A 16,996-nucleotide genomic window follows, 5' to 3' on the forward strand; every position below is an offset into this window, starting at 1 on the left:
GAGCCTGATTTCTTAAGGTCAGTGTGAAACAGCCGCAGCAATAAACAAATAGATATTGTAGCTACTTGGAGATTTTATGATTTTCCCTGTTTTAAAAAATAATGAAAAGAATATGAAGGGCACTAAATATTTCTGAATATGTCATGGATTTCAGGAGTAAAGAAAGTTTCTGGAAACTTACTTTGCTTGTGGCAGAAGAAATCAGAATTAATTCCCCCACATCATATAGTCCCAAGGAGAATTGCGTTCCCTTGGCGACATGAAGTAGTATTTCCTAAGTGTGAATGACAGAACTGAGCCCAAGGTAATTTACACTTAATGTATGTTGAATATTAACACAGATATATCTTTTAAGTGATTTTAAGGTTCTCACATGTAATAAAAATGTAAAATGATCAATCGCAATTTTATGTATATCTTAAAACATTTTTTGTTTGTTTTGGGTTTTCATGTTTGGTTTTTGTGGTTTTTTTTTTTTTTTTTTCTTTTTCTTTTTTTGAGATGGAGTCTTGCTCTCTCTCCCAGGCTGGAGTGCAGTGGCGCAATCTCAGCTCACTGCAAGCTCCGCCTCCCGGGTTCACGCCATTCTCCTGCCTCAGCCTCCCGAGTAGCTGGGACTACAGGCGCCCGCCACCTCGCCCGGCTAGTTTTTTGTATTTTTAGTAGAGACGGGGTTTCATCGTGTTAGCCGGAATGGTCTGGATCTCCTGACCTCGTGATCCACCCGCCTCGGCCTCCCAAAGTTCTGGGATTACAGGCGTGAGTCACCGTGCCCGGCCTGTTTTGTTTTGTTTTGTTTTGTTTTGTTTTTACTATTTTGTGCTTAGGTAGACATTGTTGAAGGATACCTCAAAGTACCCAGATGGACAGGAGGAATTGTGGAGCCCCAGGCTGGAGGAATTGCGGAGTCTCAGGCTGGAGGGTATCCCTCAAAACAAGCAAGACACAGGTGAGCCAGAAGGTGGAACTGGATAAAACTTACAAATAAGATCTGTGGGTTTCTGAGAGCTTGAAATTTAATAAAAGATAGTATAATAGAGAAGTTCAGAATACAAACTTAGAAGGGAATGCTTTTACACTGTTGGTGGGAAGGAACATTGGTACGACCTTTATTGAAAACAGTATGGGATTTCTCAAAGAGCTGAAAATAGAACTACTATTCCACCCAGCAGTCCCACTACCGGGTATCTACCCAAAGGGAAAAAATATCATTATATCAAAAAGATACCTGCACTTGTATGTTTACCACAGCACTATTCACAATAGCAAAGATATGGAATCAACCTAAGTGTCCATCAACAGAGGGTCAGATAAAGAAAATGTGGTATAATTATACCATGGAATACTACTTAGTCATAAAAATGAGAGAAATCACCTCTTCTGCAGCAACACGGAAGAAATTGGAGGCCTTTACCCAAAGCGAAATAACACAGAAACAGAAAGTCAAACACATGTTCTCACTTACAAGTGGGAGTTAAACAATGAGTACATATGGACACGCAGGGTGGAACACTAGACACTGGAAACTACCAAGGGGAGGAAGGTGGGTGGGTAGGAGCAGGGTGAGGGTGGTGGAAAACTTACCTGTTGGGTAAGATGTTCGGTATTCCAGTGACAGTTAACGTAAAAGCCCAGACTTCACCACGATGCAATACACACATGTAAGAAACCTGCATTGTGACGGGTGTGGTGGCTCACGTCTGTAATCCCAGCACTTTGGGAGGCCCAGGCAGGTGGATTACCTGAGGTCAGGAGTTTGAGACTAGCCTGACCAACATGGTGAAACCCCATCTCTACTAAAAAAAAAAAAAAAAAAATTAGCCGGGTGTGGTGGTGGGAGCCTGTAATCCCAGCTATCAAGGAGGCTGAGGCAGGAGGATCACTTGAACCCAGGAGGCAGAGGCTGCACTGAGCTGAGATTGCACCACTGCACTCCAGCCTGGGTGACAGAGCAAGACTCCATCTCAAATAAAATAAAATAAAATAAAATAAAATAAAAAGAAATCTGCTGTTGTACCCCTAAATCTATAAATCTATTTTTAAAATTTTTATAAAGAACACAGAGTCAGACATTTAAAATTCCAGTTTCAACCACCTACAAATCATGTACTCTGGATAATTTACTTATATTTTTAAGCCTCCATTTATTTATCTGTAAAGTGAATACAGTTGAGCAACAGAGGCAGGTAAGCTTCTATACCAGTGGTAGAACCCCACTCTGGACCATGTTGCCAGCTCACGGGAAGCCAGGCCCCATTCATAAAATATGCCAAAGAGGCAGAATTTGTGTCATTTTATGGAGTGGAGATTACTATTGTTGTGGACAACTTTCTACAGCTCTGACATTCCTCCATCTCAGCTAGCAAAGGTGCCCTGTGATTTTCAGTGCCACTGACGTGTCCTTTTGTCATGAATGTAAGGAGAAAGAAGGAGTTGCATTGTGGAGTGCACTGGATTTTTTTAGAATATTTGCTAATCAGTAGGGATAACATTGCTGTGATGCATAGTCCCTTTATTCATTGTGGGTTTAACTTAATCCATGAACATTGTACACTTCATCATCATTTTTTCAGTTTGTTGCTATTGTTGTGTTGGAGTTGGTGTATGTGAAGACAGCATTATCAAAAAAGAGAAAAGCTTATGTCACTTCCTTACTTCTTTAATATCCTCTTCATTTCGGGATGACTTAATTTCCCTCCATATGTTTTGCTAAAATCATGGTTAGTAGAAAGTGAGAAAAGCAAAAAGTAAAATCAAGGAAGACACCAATACCATTAAAGGTCTGTTATTTAATCCATTAAAATAGTTTGTGTCAATTGAATATTCAACAATTATTTTCTATTTATGACATTTATCATTTTTTATCTTTATAGAACTAAATACAGTTACACTAACCTATAAATATAAACACAAAAAGTTAAATCAGCTAGCTGTCTCCTCCCAAATCTTAAGTGCTAAAATTCACTCAACAGAAGACAATGATAAGAAATTCATTTATGTAAGAGAATTAAGGTTATTTATCCTACACTACAGTAAACCTGTTGATAGCCCTCTAAGGTTTATAGCATCTTAAACTTCAGTGTACACAGTGAGAACTTTTAATTTCTTTCCATTCTTTGATATGAATTGAATGTTCATTTAGCTGTGAAACATGTGCACCTTGTTTGTTGAAATCCACTTCATGTCTTATAGCAAGCTTGTCCAACCCCCGGCCCATGGGCCGCATGTGGTCCTACATGGCTTTGAATGTAGTTCAGAACAAATTCAAAAACTGTCTCAAAAAATTGTGAAGGTTTATTTTTGCGATTTTTCTTAGCTCGTCGGCTCTCATTAGTGTTAGTGTATTTTATGTGTGGCCCAAGACAATTATTTTTCCAAAGTGGCCCAGGGAAGCCCAAAGATTGGACACGCCTCTCTTAGAGTTTTTCTCTTTCTCACTAAGCAGGGTGCATTCTGACTACAGAGGCTCTTTTAAATATTTAGTCCCAGTTACTGAAGATTAATTTAAATTAATCTGGAACCTTTCCCTCAAGTGAAGACGTTTTCTGTTATGTACACAAACCTACCTTAGAGCAGAAGTTACAAATTCAAATGTTATAGGAACAAACGTTTTGCTCATATAGCCCCTAAAGTAGTTTCAGAAAAACTATGCGTCCCTCACGTATTTTTAAGTCATCTAAAATTTTTCATCACGAGTTTAAATAATTGCAATGCATATGTTTTTCAGCATATTGTAAATAAAACATTTTTAACAAAACAGTTAAATCATGGTTTTAAATTTATCAAGTGGAAGCTAAACACTTTAATGATAAGTTATTTACTATCACCATTACAAAGAAAAGTTCATCTTTAACAGTTAGAAATTGTATACATTTTCTTTTTTTCCTTTAACTTGTATTTCCATTCCTTTTCTCTGTTGAACTTTATTTTTATGTAATGTATTATGTTTGAAAATTAAAAATCACAAAGTATTTTAATGATTATGCATCAGATTTTTCTATAACTAATACATGTATATAAATTTTAATCTATATTTTATAAACAATTGATTAAAACAACATAAATACAATACAAATAATAAATATAAAACAACATTTTACTGTGAATGCATCTCTTATATGACATAGATGGGATTAGGTTTCCTTTTTTCAATTATTCCATATTTCATCTGGCCAAACTGATAAAGGGGTCAGTATCAATTCTGTTGCAATTTTTCATTTTAATTAATGTAAGCACTGAGAAACATTATATAAACAAGTTTTGTTATTGGAGTGTCACTAAATTTTTAAAATGTTTATGAGCTGTCAAAATTACATAACCATCTATCCTTAAAAGTTACTTTTTAATATGCTATCAGCTGTCTACTTTATTAGGTTATTGTCCAAATTTGTTGAAAGCAAAGAATTGGAAACCACCTTAAGCGTAAAAGAATTTTGTGAGCCAGGCGCGGTGGCTCACGCCTGTAATCCCAGCACTTTGGGAGGCCGAGGCGGGTGGATCACACGGTGGAGACCAGCCTGGCCAACATGGCGAAGCCCCGTCTTTACTGAAAATACAAAAATTAGCTGGGTATAGTGGCGGGCGCCTATAATCCCAGCTATTAGAGAGGCTACAGCAGGAGAATCCATCCAATCCAGGAGGCGGAGGTTGTAGAGAGCCGAGATCGTGCCTCGCCACTGCACTCCAGCTTGGGCGACAGAGCGAGACTCCGTCTCAAAAAAAAAAAATTGAATTTTGTTTGTGTCCTATCATTCCCTTACTCAATTTCTAGGAATAAAATAAAAAAGCCTTTGCCAACACTTATCAAATGATTATTAAATAGTTCTGTTGTTCTTTCACCTGGAAATAGTTTACCCCAAAAGACTCAGAAGAGTTGAGAAAATAAAAATATTGCTAATTTTGCAAATATAATGTTAATTACACATATGTTTTTAATAAAAGTTTTATACTATTACATTTTTAAAATATATTTTCATCACAACTTGGAACTGCAGCTTTAGCTCACATGATTTACAGAAAATACCTATTATATCTAATTGATAGAACCATCCTCACTGTCAAATGAATCAACAAAATTAGACTTATATTCTTATAAAAACAGAAACTCAGAACACCATTTTCAATTCAAATATACATAATAGGTGTTTCAGGGAATTATATAAATAAAAAACACTGTCCAAGATGGATACTTAATTTGTAATAATGTGTAAAAATTGTGTAGCTACAATTTTAAGTTATATATAGACTGAGAAGGATAATACACAGTGTAGTGGTCCTCTGGTGTGCAGATGTGAGGAACAATTAAAAATAATAATTGAGTATCAAAGTTATAGCTAAAGCCATTAATTTCATTGGACTTTATAATTAATTTTTTTCCTCTTTATTTAAAAAAGAGAAAGGTATATATTGCTAAATCATACCCGGACAGCAATCTGAAATAAGAAGAAAATTAAAATTGACTAAAGATGACTCTTTAGAATTAAATTTTAAAAACTAAATAAGTATGTTTTTATTAGTTCGGTGTCTCTTATAAATACTCTAGTTGCATGAATAGAGAGACTTTCCCTCAATAGAATCATATATTTGTTCAAAATAAGTTTAATTAATTAGCAAATGAGTAAAATAAACATTGTTCTCACAACCTTATTAGAGAATTTATCTGAATTTAAAGCATCAAATAAGGACCTCCTTTCTTATGCCTGGCTTCTCCAAGAACCCACAAATGGAATACAGGAAGGATAAGCAGCTCCTGAGTTCTGTGGTGCTCTGATTAATCCTTACAAGAGGCTTGTTTGAAATAAATTGTATGCCCCAAAGCCCTAGTCCATGGATAGATGCGCGATGGGAGAGGACACGCCTTGTGGAAGAAGGGTTACCGTGAACTCAGGCAGGTTCTCAGTCAGACTAATTTAGGAAAGAATACCAGAACTTGATAAACCGATTTCCTTAAAACCATTCAATCTGATTATTCTTCTCATGTACTCTCAGTCTCAAGGCAAGTGGTATAAATAATGACTGGAGCCAGTTACAAGTGAAAATGCGTGCACTGCATGAGGGGTGGGGTCAGTGGTGAACCAGAGGGTGCCAAGGGCCAGGTCTAAAAGGCTGCATTGGGAAGAGAGGAAGTGTTGGCTTATCTTCAGATTTTAAGAAAATCTGGAAATCCCAACTTTTATTTCAAATAATCTAAGTTTAAACTGCTAACTCAAAAACTTTGAAAAAAATTCTGTGCACACCCGACAGAACACTTACTGCTACTTTTTGCTTTATGCCATTGATAGTTTTCTTGTTGTTGCTCTTATTGTTGTTTTCTGCTTAAAATAAACACATTTTATTTCAAAGTATAAAAATATAATGATGATGGCCAGACGCGGTGGCTCACACCTGTAATCCCAGCACTTTGGGAGGCTAAGGTGGGCAGATCATGAGGTCAGGAGATCGAGACCATCCTGGCTATCATGGTGAATCCCTGTCTCTACTAAAAATACAAAAAAATTAGCCGGGCATGGTGGCGGCGCCTGTAGTCCCAGCTACTCAGGAGGCTAAGGGGGGAGAATGGCGTGAACCTGGGAGGCGGAGCTTGCAGTGAGCCAAGATCAGGCTGCTGCACTCCAGCCTGGGCAACAGAGCAAAACTCCATCTCAAAAACATAAAATAATGTATATATAAATATATATATATAACTATGATAACTCTATATATTAGAATTTTATATCATTTCTTATATATAAATAGTATAGATTTTCAAGGTCAACTATTAATGAAATTAGTGAAAATTCAGAAAAATCAGAATAAAATAAATAAATCTAGATGGTGGCTGTCATCTAGAAAATTCATTCATTCAGCAGTCATTGCTGAGTATTTCTTTGCAGGAATATTCTAGGCACCCTCAAAATTCAAATTAAAAAATACATGACTCTTTCATTTAATACAGAAGATAAAGCTTAAAAATAAATAGCAATAATATAAGTTGATGTGCCTTATGAATTAGAAAGATATTTTGAAAGTAGGAATATGGACTCAAAGAAAAATATATGATTATTCCAATTAGAATGTACTATTCATTGTTTCTTTTTTTAAAAGTATCTTCTGCTTTAAAAAATGGATGTATTTGAATCCCTATCAGTGTTAGATTATGGTTACTAAATTTTTCTGCACAATATTTAGACAAAGAAAACTAACAGAGAAAACAATTGCCACCAGTGTTGAAAATACTAGCATTTTTTCTGACATATATTGTATAAGTTATGGAAATAAACTTTTTATATCCAATAGAAATTTGACATATCCTACACTCTAAAATATGAATACTATTTTATAAGTGTACCCTTTCATAAAAATCATACTAACAAAAGACAATGGCAGGGTATATACAATTTTCATTGCCTTTCAAGTTGCAGGCATTTGAAAATATTAAGCAACAGCAAACTGAGAGAAAGGGAAATAATCTTGAGCTCTCAATTCTGCAAGGAGAAACAAAAAAAAAAAGTTGGCAGCTTTTATCCTTTTATTTAGCCAGGCTGTATACAACAGTGCTGAGGAGCACAGATAGGGTTGATCATCAGAAAGACTTTGCCAATCAGCCTGGGTTTTAGTCTAGGCTCTAATTCTTCACAGTGGAGCCAGCTTATCAAAAGGTTAGGTTTCAAAGTCAGTGAATAAGACGAAAATAAGGTACGCAAATTGAGCCACATTGGAAAACAGCATACTATCTTGCAATAAATCATAATTGCCAATTTTCTTCCTACTTTGCTTCTTCCATTGAGTACCAGATAAACTAGTTAGTGTACGTTTAAAAAATAAATACACTCTAGATTTTTACTCAGTGTTGACAGTGGAAAGGCAGTGGAATCATCTGTATTATTTAATTTGTCATTTTGCTTTATCACATCTTCCTCCTTATAAGTATTACTGAATTCATGTAAGATTACTGATATGTATATGTAATGCAACACCATGGTAAAGTCAGACAAGCTTCCTTAACAGTAAAATAATGAAAGTAACAACTCTTTCACAGAGATATTGAGAGGATTAAATGAAACTATATATATATATATATATATATAAAAATATAATACTTAAGAGTGTGCCTATCACCTAGTACTCACTTAATAAATTATAGTTATCATTAATCCAGTTCAGCACATAATTTTTCTTACAAATAAATATTAATGATAACAACAAAGTATCACCCTTCAACTTTGAAGGAAGGGGCAAAGATCTGCTCCTGCCCCAAAACATGCACAAGGCTATTTTCATAGGGGGAATGATATGATCAGGGTTATGTTTTAGAAGGATGAACTGATAAAGTCTCTGCCTCTCCAAATCCACTCTATCTCTTTTCCACCCTGCTTTGTGCCCTGGAAGGCTGACCTTTGTGGACTGCATCAACTGGTCTCCCTGGCTTCCAGTTTTGGTTTGTCCAATAAAAGACAATGGCAGGAGACTGAACAGGAAGAGGAAGGTGAAGTCAGTATTTGTTCCCCCATTTCCCTCTAGGCCATGGTTCAGCAATGGCTGTGCTGAACATGGTCTCTGTCAAAGACTACAGCTCTTGTCACCTGGCCTATAGCTAGAACTTTCTCTTTCCTACTTGTGGTAGGTGCTTGGTACCCTGCCCTCAGGTAACTGCTTCCCTTTGTTGCATGAAGATTGACTGTAGAAGACTGGAAGTAGAGAGAATGGTTACAAAGTACTCGTAGGTAGGAAATAATTGGGGGCTGACCAAAGTAGTGGATAATGAACGAGAGAAAACAAGACAGAAATAAGATATATTTCAAAAATATCTAATATAGGAGAGAAAAGCAACTATAACTAATTGAATGAAAGAACAAGGGAGAAAATAAGTCTAAGAGGATGTCCAAGTATTTTACTTCAGCAAATGAATAAAGACTGACGCCATTCGCAGAGACAGCAAAGTAACATCATCTGATTTGCTCCCCCAACAACTCCTGGTTTCTACTGTCACACTTTTCAAAACTGATCATTTGCTTCTTTGAGGTACCTTTTGTATTTATCCAGTATTTGCTGGACAGCATAATTATTTGAGATTTATCTGCATTGAGGCACGTATTCCTTTTTAGTGCTGAGTAGTATTTTATTGTGTAAACCAAAATTGTTTATACATTCACCAGTCGATGGACATTGGAATTGTTTCCTGGCTTTAACTGTTACACATAAGACTACTATGAACATTAATGTACGGGTCATTGAGGCTTGCATTTTCTTACAGAAATATCTAGAATTTAAATGGCTTAGTTATATGCAGGTATATCTAACTGTTTAAGAAACTGCCAAAATGGTTTTCCAAAGTGGTTTCACCATTTTATATCCCATAAGCAATGTGTAACGTTTGCAGTTTCACCATCTTTTTACTAACACTTGATAAGGTCATTCCTTTTAATTTTAGGTATTGTAATGGGTTTGCAGAAATAGTACATTGCATATTTTTGTTGTATTTTCCTAACGAATAATGATGTTGAGCATCTAGTAATGTGCTTATCTGTTCATGTCCTTTGCCCACTTTTTCATGGGATTATGTTTTTTCTGGTTGAGTTGTTTGAGTTTCTTGTCAATCCTGGATATCAGTCCTTTGTTCAATGCACAGTTTGAAAATATTTTCTCCCATTCTGTAGGTTGTCTGTTTATTCTGTTGATTATCTCTTTTGCTCTGCAGAAGACTTTTAGTTTAATTCACTTCCACTTGTCTATTTTTGGTTTTGTTGAATTTGCTTTTGAGGTCTTAGTCTTAAATTTTTTGCTTAGGCCAATGTCTTAAGAATTTTTCTTAGGATTTCTTTCAGGGTTTTTACAGTTTCAGGTCTTACATTTAAGTCTTTAATCCATCTTGATTTAATTTTCGTATATGGTCAGAAATATGGATCCAGTTTTATTCTTCAGTATATGCCAATTTTCACAGGGTTTCCTTTCCCCATTGTATATATATTTTTGGCTTTGTCAAAGATCATTTTGTTGTAGGTTCTCTATTTTGTTCCACTTATCTATATGTCTACTCTTGTTTCAGTACTATGCTGTTTTGGTTACAATACTCTTGTAGCATAATTTGAAATCAGGTAATGTGATGCCTCCATCTTTGTTATTTTTTCTTAGTATTGTTTTGACTATCTGGGCTCACTTTTGGTTCCATATAAATATTAGGATTATTTTTTCTAATTCTGTAGAAAGTGATGTTGGTAATTTGATAGGAATTGCACTGAGTCTTATATTGCTTTAGAATATGTGGCCATTTTAATGATATTGATTCTTTCAATCCATGAGCATGAGATGTTTTTCCATTTGTGTTATCTACTATTTCTTTTATTGGTGTTTTGTAATTCTCCTTGTAGAGATCTTTTACCTGTTTGGTTAGCTGTACTCCTAAGTATTTTATTTAATTTTTTGTGGCTACTATAAATAAGACTGAGTTTTTTATTTGCTTCTGAGATTGAACGTTATTGGTGTGTAGAAATGCTACTAATTTTTGTACATTAAGTTTGTAACCTGAAACTAGATTGAAGTCAGTTATCAAGTCTAGGAGTCATTTGAAGGGGTCTTTAGTGTTTTCCAGGTATAAGATCATGTCTTCAGTGAACAGAGATAATTTGACTTCCTCTTTTCCAATTTGGATTTTTTTTTTTATTTCTTTCCCTTGCCTGGTTGCTCTGGTTAGGATTTCCAGAACTATGTTGAATATTATTTGAATCTTCTCTCTTTTTATTTGTTAGTCTAACTAGCAGTCTAACGATTTTGTTTATCTTTTCAAAGAAACAACTTTTTATTTCATTGATCCTTTGTATTTTTTTGTCTCAATCTCAGTCCTGCTCTGATCTTTTTTATTTCTTTTCTTCTTTGTCTAGCTCCTTGAAGTATGATATTAGGTTATTAATTTAATCTTTTTCTATCTTTTTTATGTAGGTATTTGATGCTATAAACTTTCCTCTTAGTGCTGTTTTTGCTATATCTCAGAGGTTTTGCTATCTTGTGTCTCTATTTTTATTCATTTCAAAAATTTTTTTTTTCTGCCTTAATTTCATTTACCTGAAGATCATTTAGGAGCAAGTTGTTTGGTCTCCAAGTGTTTCTATAGTTTTCAGAGTTTCTGGTGGTATCGATTTCTAATTTTATTCTACTGCGGTCTAAAAAGATATCCAATATGATTTCAGGTTTTTAAAAACTTATTGAGATTTGCTTTATGGCAAAGCATATAGTTTATTTTCAAGAATGTTCCATGCCCAGGTGAGAAAAATGTATACTCTGCAATTGTTGAGTGGAATATTCTGTAAATGTCCATTAGGTCCTTTTGATCTGGCAACCAGTTTAAGTCCAGAGTTTCTTTGCTGATTTTCTGCCTCAGTGATCTGCCTAGTGCTCTCAGTGGTGTTTTGAAGGCTTCAGTATTATTCTACTGCTCTCTGTCTCTTTACTTAGGTCTAGTAGGATTTGTTTTATGAATATGGGTGGACTGCTGTTGGGTACATATAAATTTATAGTAGTTATATCTTCATGTTGAATTGAACCCTTTATCATTATGTGATAATCTTATCTTTTTTAACTTTTACTGATTTAAGGTCTCTTCAATGTGATATAAGTATAGCTACTCCTGCTTGTTTTTGTTTTATGTTTGCCTGGTATATCTTTTTTACCCTTTTATTTTGAGTCTGTGTGTGTATTTACCTGTTAGGTGGGTCTCTTGTCAGCAGAAAATGGTTGAATCTTGTTTTGTTTTGTTTGATCCAATTTTCCAGTCTATACCTATTAACTGGAACATTTAGGCCATTTATGTTCAAGGCTAATATTGATATGTGAAGTTTTGTTCCTGTCATAATGTTGTTACCTGGTTGCTTTGTAATCTTGATTGTATGATTGCTTTGTAGGATGTGAGCTTTTTACTTATGCGTACTTTAATAATTCTGAGTACATCCTTTTCCTTCACTTTTATGTTTAGAATTCATTTAAGCATTTCTTGGAGAGCCAGTGTATTGGTAATAAATTCCCTTAGCATTTGCTTATCTGAGAAAGATTTTTTTTCTCTTTCATTGATGAAGCTTAGTTTAGCAGGATATGAAATTCTTGGCTGGCGTTCTTTTCTTTAAGAAGGCTGACAATAGGACCCCAGTACTTTCTGGCTTGTAAGGTTTCTGCTGAGAAGTCAACTGTTAGTCTAATGGGATTTCTTTATAGGTGATTTGATGCTTCTCTCCAGCTGCACTTAGGATGTATTCCTTCATGACAATTTTGGATAGTCTAATGAATATATGCTTTGATGAGCCTTGTCTTGCAAAGATTATTCCAAATGTTTTTTGAAGTTCCTGTATCTATATATCTAATTATTTATCTAGACCTGGGAAGTTTTCTTGGATCATTCTGTCAAATACATTTTCCAAATTTTCTATTTTTTACTTCTTCTCCCTAGGAATGCATATAACTTATAGTTTTGGTTGTGTTTTACATAATCCCATATTTCTTGAAGTCTTTGTTCATTTTTAAAATTCATTTCTCTTTATTTTTGTCTGACTGGGTTAATTCAACGAACGGGTCTTCAAACTCTAAAAGTCTTTCCTACACTTGGGCTACTCTGTTGTTAAATTTTCTACTATATTTTATAATTCCTTCAATAAATTTTTCATTTCCAGAAGTTCTGTTTGTTTTTTTATATATCTATCTCTTTAGTAAATTTTTCATTCCTGAATTGTTTTCAAAATTTCTTTCTTTTGATTTTCAACTTTGTCTTGGATATCATTGAGCTTCCTTATGATCCATATTTTGAATTATTTATCTGTCATTTCACAGTTTTCATTTTGCTTATGATCCATTGCTAGAGATCTAGTGTTATTCTTTGTGGTGTCTAAACACTCTGTCTTATTTTTTAAATTTTAGATTCAGGGATACATGTGCTTGTTTGTTACATGGGTAGTACATGCTTAATGGTGGAGATTGAGCTTCTAGTGCACCCATCACCCAAATATTAAACATGTACCCAAGAGGTAATTTTTCAACTCTCACTCCTCTCTCACCTTCTCTCCTTTCAAAGTTCACAGGACACACGGTATTTTTGTACTGCTAGAGTTTTTACACTGATTCCTTCTTATTTGAAGAAGCTATCACTTCTTATATTTGAATGTGCTTTCATTTGGATTGGACTTTTAAGTTTTTATTATCCTCTCCCTTGAGGGTGTAACTGTAATGTATGTTGTGTGTCATCATTTGGCTTCAAGTCTGGGCACTTTCAGGGGACCAAGACTCCCTGTGAGTTCCTTGGTTGTAGATAACTTTTGTATAAGTAGTTTTCTCAAATTCTGGTCGTTGTAACAATTTATTGAGTGTATAAGCCGACTAACTATCTTCCGCAGGACTAGGAGTGCGGATGTCTCAAGAAGTTTATCTAGCTCCTTAGCACTATGCCCTTCTGTCAGCAGGTTTTTCATTTGGTTGTGCATTTCAGTCTCCAGCCCAGTACGTGGCACTTACAAGTAAGAGCTGGCTCTTCCTCGAATACCCCAATAATGAATGAAATCACCCATCTTGACAGGGGTTGTGGGGGTGCCTCCTGGTGGGATGCTCTGACATCTTTGTAGGGGGTGTGCAAGAGGGGGCTGCATCAGCTTCTCATCCTGCCAGGCAGAAACATGATCCACTTCCCTATCAGACCCCATCCCAGGGCTTGCAAATTTCAGTTCACATAAGTACTGTCTTTTACTTCCAGGCCACAGTGCAACTGAGGTCTGTGAAAAATGCCTATCCCACGACTACCACCAAAATGACCTCAGGGTGGAACCTCTTTCCTCAACCCAAAACAGGCAGCCCTCAGCTGGTCTGCACTCCACTGCAGGAACACTGCCACTCTGCATAGAAAGGGAGAGATGAATCCTTCCCTTTGTGCAAGCCTGGGCCAGTGGGCTCACTTTCAGTGGGGATACATCACCCTGCATGGCACTGGCAGGACTTTCTCCAAGTCCACCCATGCCAACTCCCAGTAGGAAAGGCCACAGTTGTGTCCATAACAGTGGGCAGGGGGAGCAGGAGAAGACTTCCTCTCCATGTTAATTCCTGGCCAATAGTGCTGCCTGCTGCTGGAGCAGAACAACCCTTCCCTGCTTCAGAGATTAGCACCACCCCCATGTCTCCATTGGGAGAGTCCCGGTCACTGTCTGGTCACAAGCAGGAGGGCTCTCATGCAGGAAAGAGCAGATAATCTGGTTTCCTTTGTTTCAAAGGGTCTGCAATCCCCCTTCCCCTAGGAGAAGCCCATGCTGAGAGCTAGATCTCCGGGGATTCCACAGCTCCCCAGGGTGCTGCCAGCCCCTTGTGGCTGCCACAGTCAGAGTGGGTTCTGACAAATGTTTGTGGGGGATCTAGTGATGCAGAGAAACAAGAGCTGAGATTTCTTTGGCAGGAGAGTGGTCCACAATGTTTGCACAGCACAAATGGCACTCATCACCTCACCTTGCATTTGAAGGGAGAACAAGCAAACTTGTACAAGATGGCTGCCCTGTGCTCTGCTTTCCAGAAGTTCACAAACTGCCACTCACAGCAGTGCCTGGTCTCACAGGGACTGAGGGGTTCTCTGACAATTCGTTGGTCAGCAGTCTACCGCTGGGATGTGAGAATAAACAAATACCTCTACCTACCCTTTCCATGGGACTCCAATTTCCTCAGGGATTAATCTTTGCCACACTCTTGCTGCTTTGTTTTTCTGTGCCTCAGCTTCTTCCTGTGAGTTCTTTGACGGGTTCCAGCCCTCTTCCCTCAGCACTCCACTCAGGCCATGATCATTCTCCGGTAACTTTGGACCTTCTTTCTGACAACTGGTATACAACGTCTCTAGTAAGCCACAGTTCAGGAGACCAGAAAGTCCAGTTTCCAAGCGGATTCAGTATCTGGTGAGGGCTGGCTTCCTGGCTCATAAAAGGTGTCTTCTAGCTGTGTCTTCACATTGTACAGAGCCATATGCCTTCTTTAGTGAAGTGTCTGTTCACATCTCTTGCCCATAAAACCAGGCCTTTTTTGTTTGTTTTCCTACTGAATTTTGAGAGTTCATTAAATATTCTGGATCCATATCTTTATTAGACACATGATTTGCAAATATTTTCTTCCAGTTTGAGGCTTATCTTTTCATTCTTTTACCATGTCTTTTGAAGGGAAGAAGATCTTAATCTTAGTGAAGTCCAATTTATCACATTTTTGTTTTATGAATCATGCTTTGATATCACAGCTAAAAACTCTCTAAGTCAAGAGTATGATGATTTCCTCCTGTGCTTCCTTCTAAAAGTTTTATAGTTTTAGAACTTATATTTAGGTCACTGATAAATTTTGAGTTAAGTTTTGAAATTGTATGAGGTAAGATTATACTTAACTTTCTTATTTTTTACCTATGGAATATCCATTTGTTTCAGTATTAATTTTTGAAAAGACTGTCCTTTCTCAACTTTTTCAAGAATCGATTGATAATATGTGTGAGTGTATTTCTGGATGCTATTCTGTATTATGATTCAATTTGTCTATCTTTACTCCAATACTACACTGTCTTGATTACTATAGTTTTTAACCCTTGAAGACAAGTATTTCAGCCATCTAACTGTTCTTTTTCAAAGAGTTTGGGTATTCTAGGTTCTCTACATTTTCATATCAATTTAAGAATCAGGTTGTCAACTTCTATAAAAAAGCCTCCAGGACTTCAATTAGGACAATGTCAAATCTATAGAACAATTTATGGAGAACTGATATATTAATAATACTTGAGTTTCCCAATCCATTAATATGGCATATGTCTTCATTTATTAAATATTTGAAAAAATCTCAATAATGTTTTGTAGTTTTCAGTGTGCAGATATTGCACCCTTTCCAGATTTATCCTTAAACATAAACAACTTGTATTGGGATTATAAAAATAATTTTTAAAAATTTTAATTTCCAAGTGTTCACTGCTAGTATATTTTGGGAGACAGTTCTCCATGAATATTTTTATGGTCCAGGCCATCTGAAGAAAGGGTGCTACAAGAAGTTTGCGTAACTGCCTATAAAGCTAAAGATAGTGTTTCTTCTTTTCAGTTCTCTTCAATGTTCTGAAAGAGCCTGTGTGTAGATGGCATTTCCTCTCTAAATGCTTTGAAGGATTTACCAGTGAAGCTTTATGGGCCTGGAACTGTATTTACAGAAAGGCTGGTAACTAAAAGTTCAGTTCTATAGTGAAGGTAGGGTTACTTGTGTATCAATTTATTTTTGAGTGAACTTTAGTAGTTTTTACCTTTCTAGGAATTTATTCACTTTATCTGTTTTGTTGAGTCCATTGGCATAAAGTTGTTCATAATATTTCCTTATAACTTTTTAAATAACTTTGAAATCTCATGTAAAAGAACATTATAAACACTCTCATTCCTGAGGTTTTCTCATAGTGTTTTCTCTGTTTTTTTTTTTAACCTTACTTTTTCATGGTCCATGAATTAACTCTCAGTCATAAAACTATGACTCCACTGCTAAAGCGGACATTATAATCCTAGGTGGCTTTATCTTCTTCAGCTTGACAAATATTCATTTCTTCTTCCAAAATTTGTTATCATTTAATTATATTGGAAACAATGTTTTTAAACCTTTAAATCCATTACATAAACACTAAGTCAGGATTTTTCTTATAGGGACACAGAAGTTTTAGAAAGTAATTATATCTCTACATAAACTGTGAACCCTGCCCAAAAAATGAGCAAATACTTACACGCTGAGAACCCAAATATCAAAATATAAAGCAAAATGGAGCCTCTAAAAAATCTTTTATTACTCTGGGTTTTTATAAGTGTCCCTTTTTATAAGCAAGCTGAATTGGTGTGCACCCAGCGCTAGGGTTCATTCTAAGTGAAAATTGAAAAAAATGCCTCATCATCCACTTGCCTCAAGGACACAGTTAACTGACACAAAAATATGTTGATGTTTGCCTAACCATTTTAGTTTTAACACAATACTTAACATTACATATGCATACAGGGTACTATATTTGATCGAAAAA

Source organism: Macaca fascicularis, chromosome 17, assembly GCF_037993035.2.
Source record: "Macaca fascicularis isolate 582-1 chromosome 17, T2T-MFA8v1.1".
Lineage (NCBI taxonomy): Eukaryota > Metazoa > Chordata > Mammalia > Primates > Cercopithecidae > Macaca > Macaca fascicularis.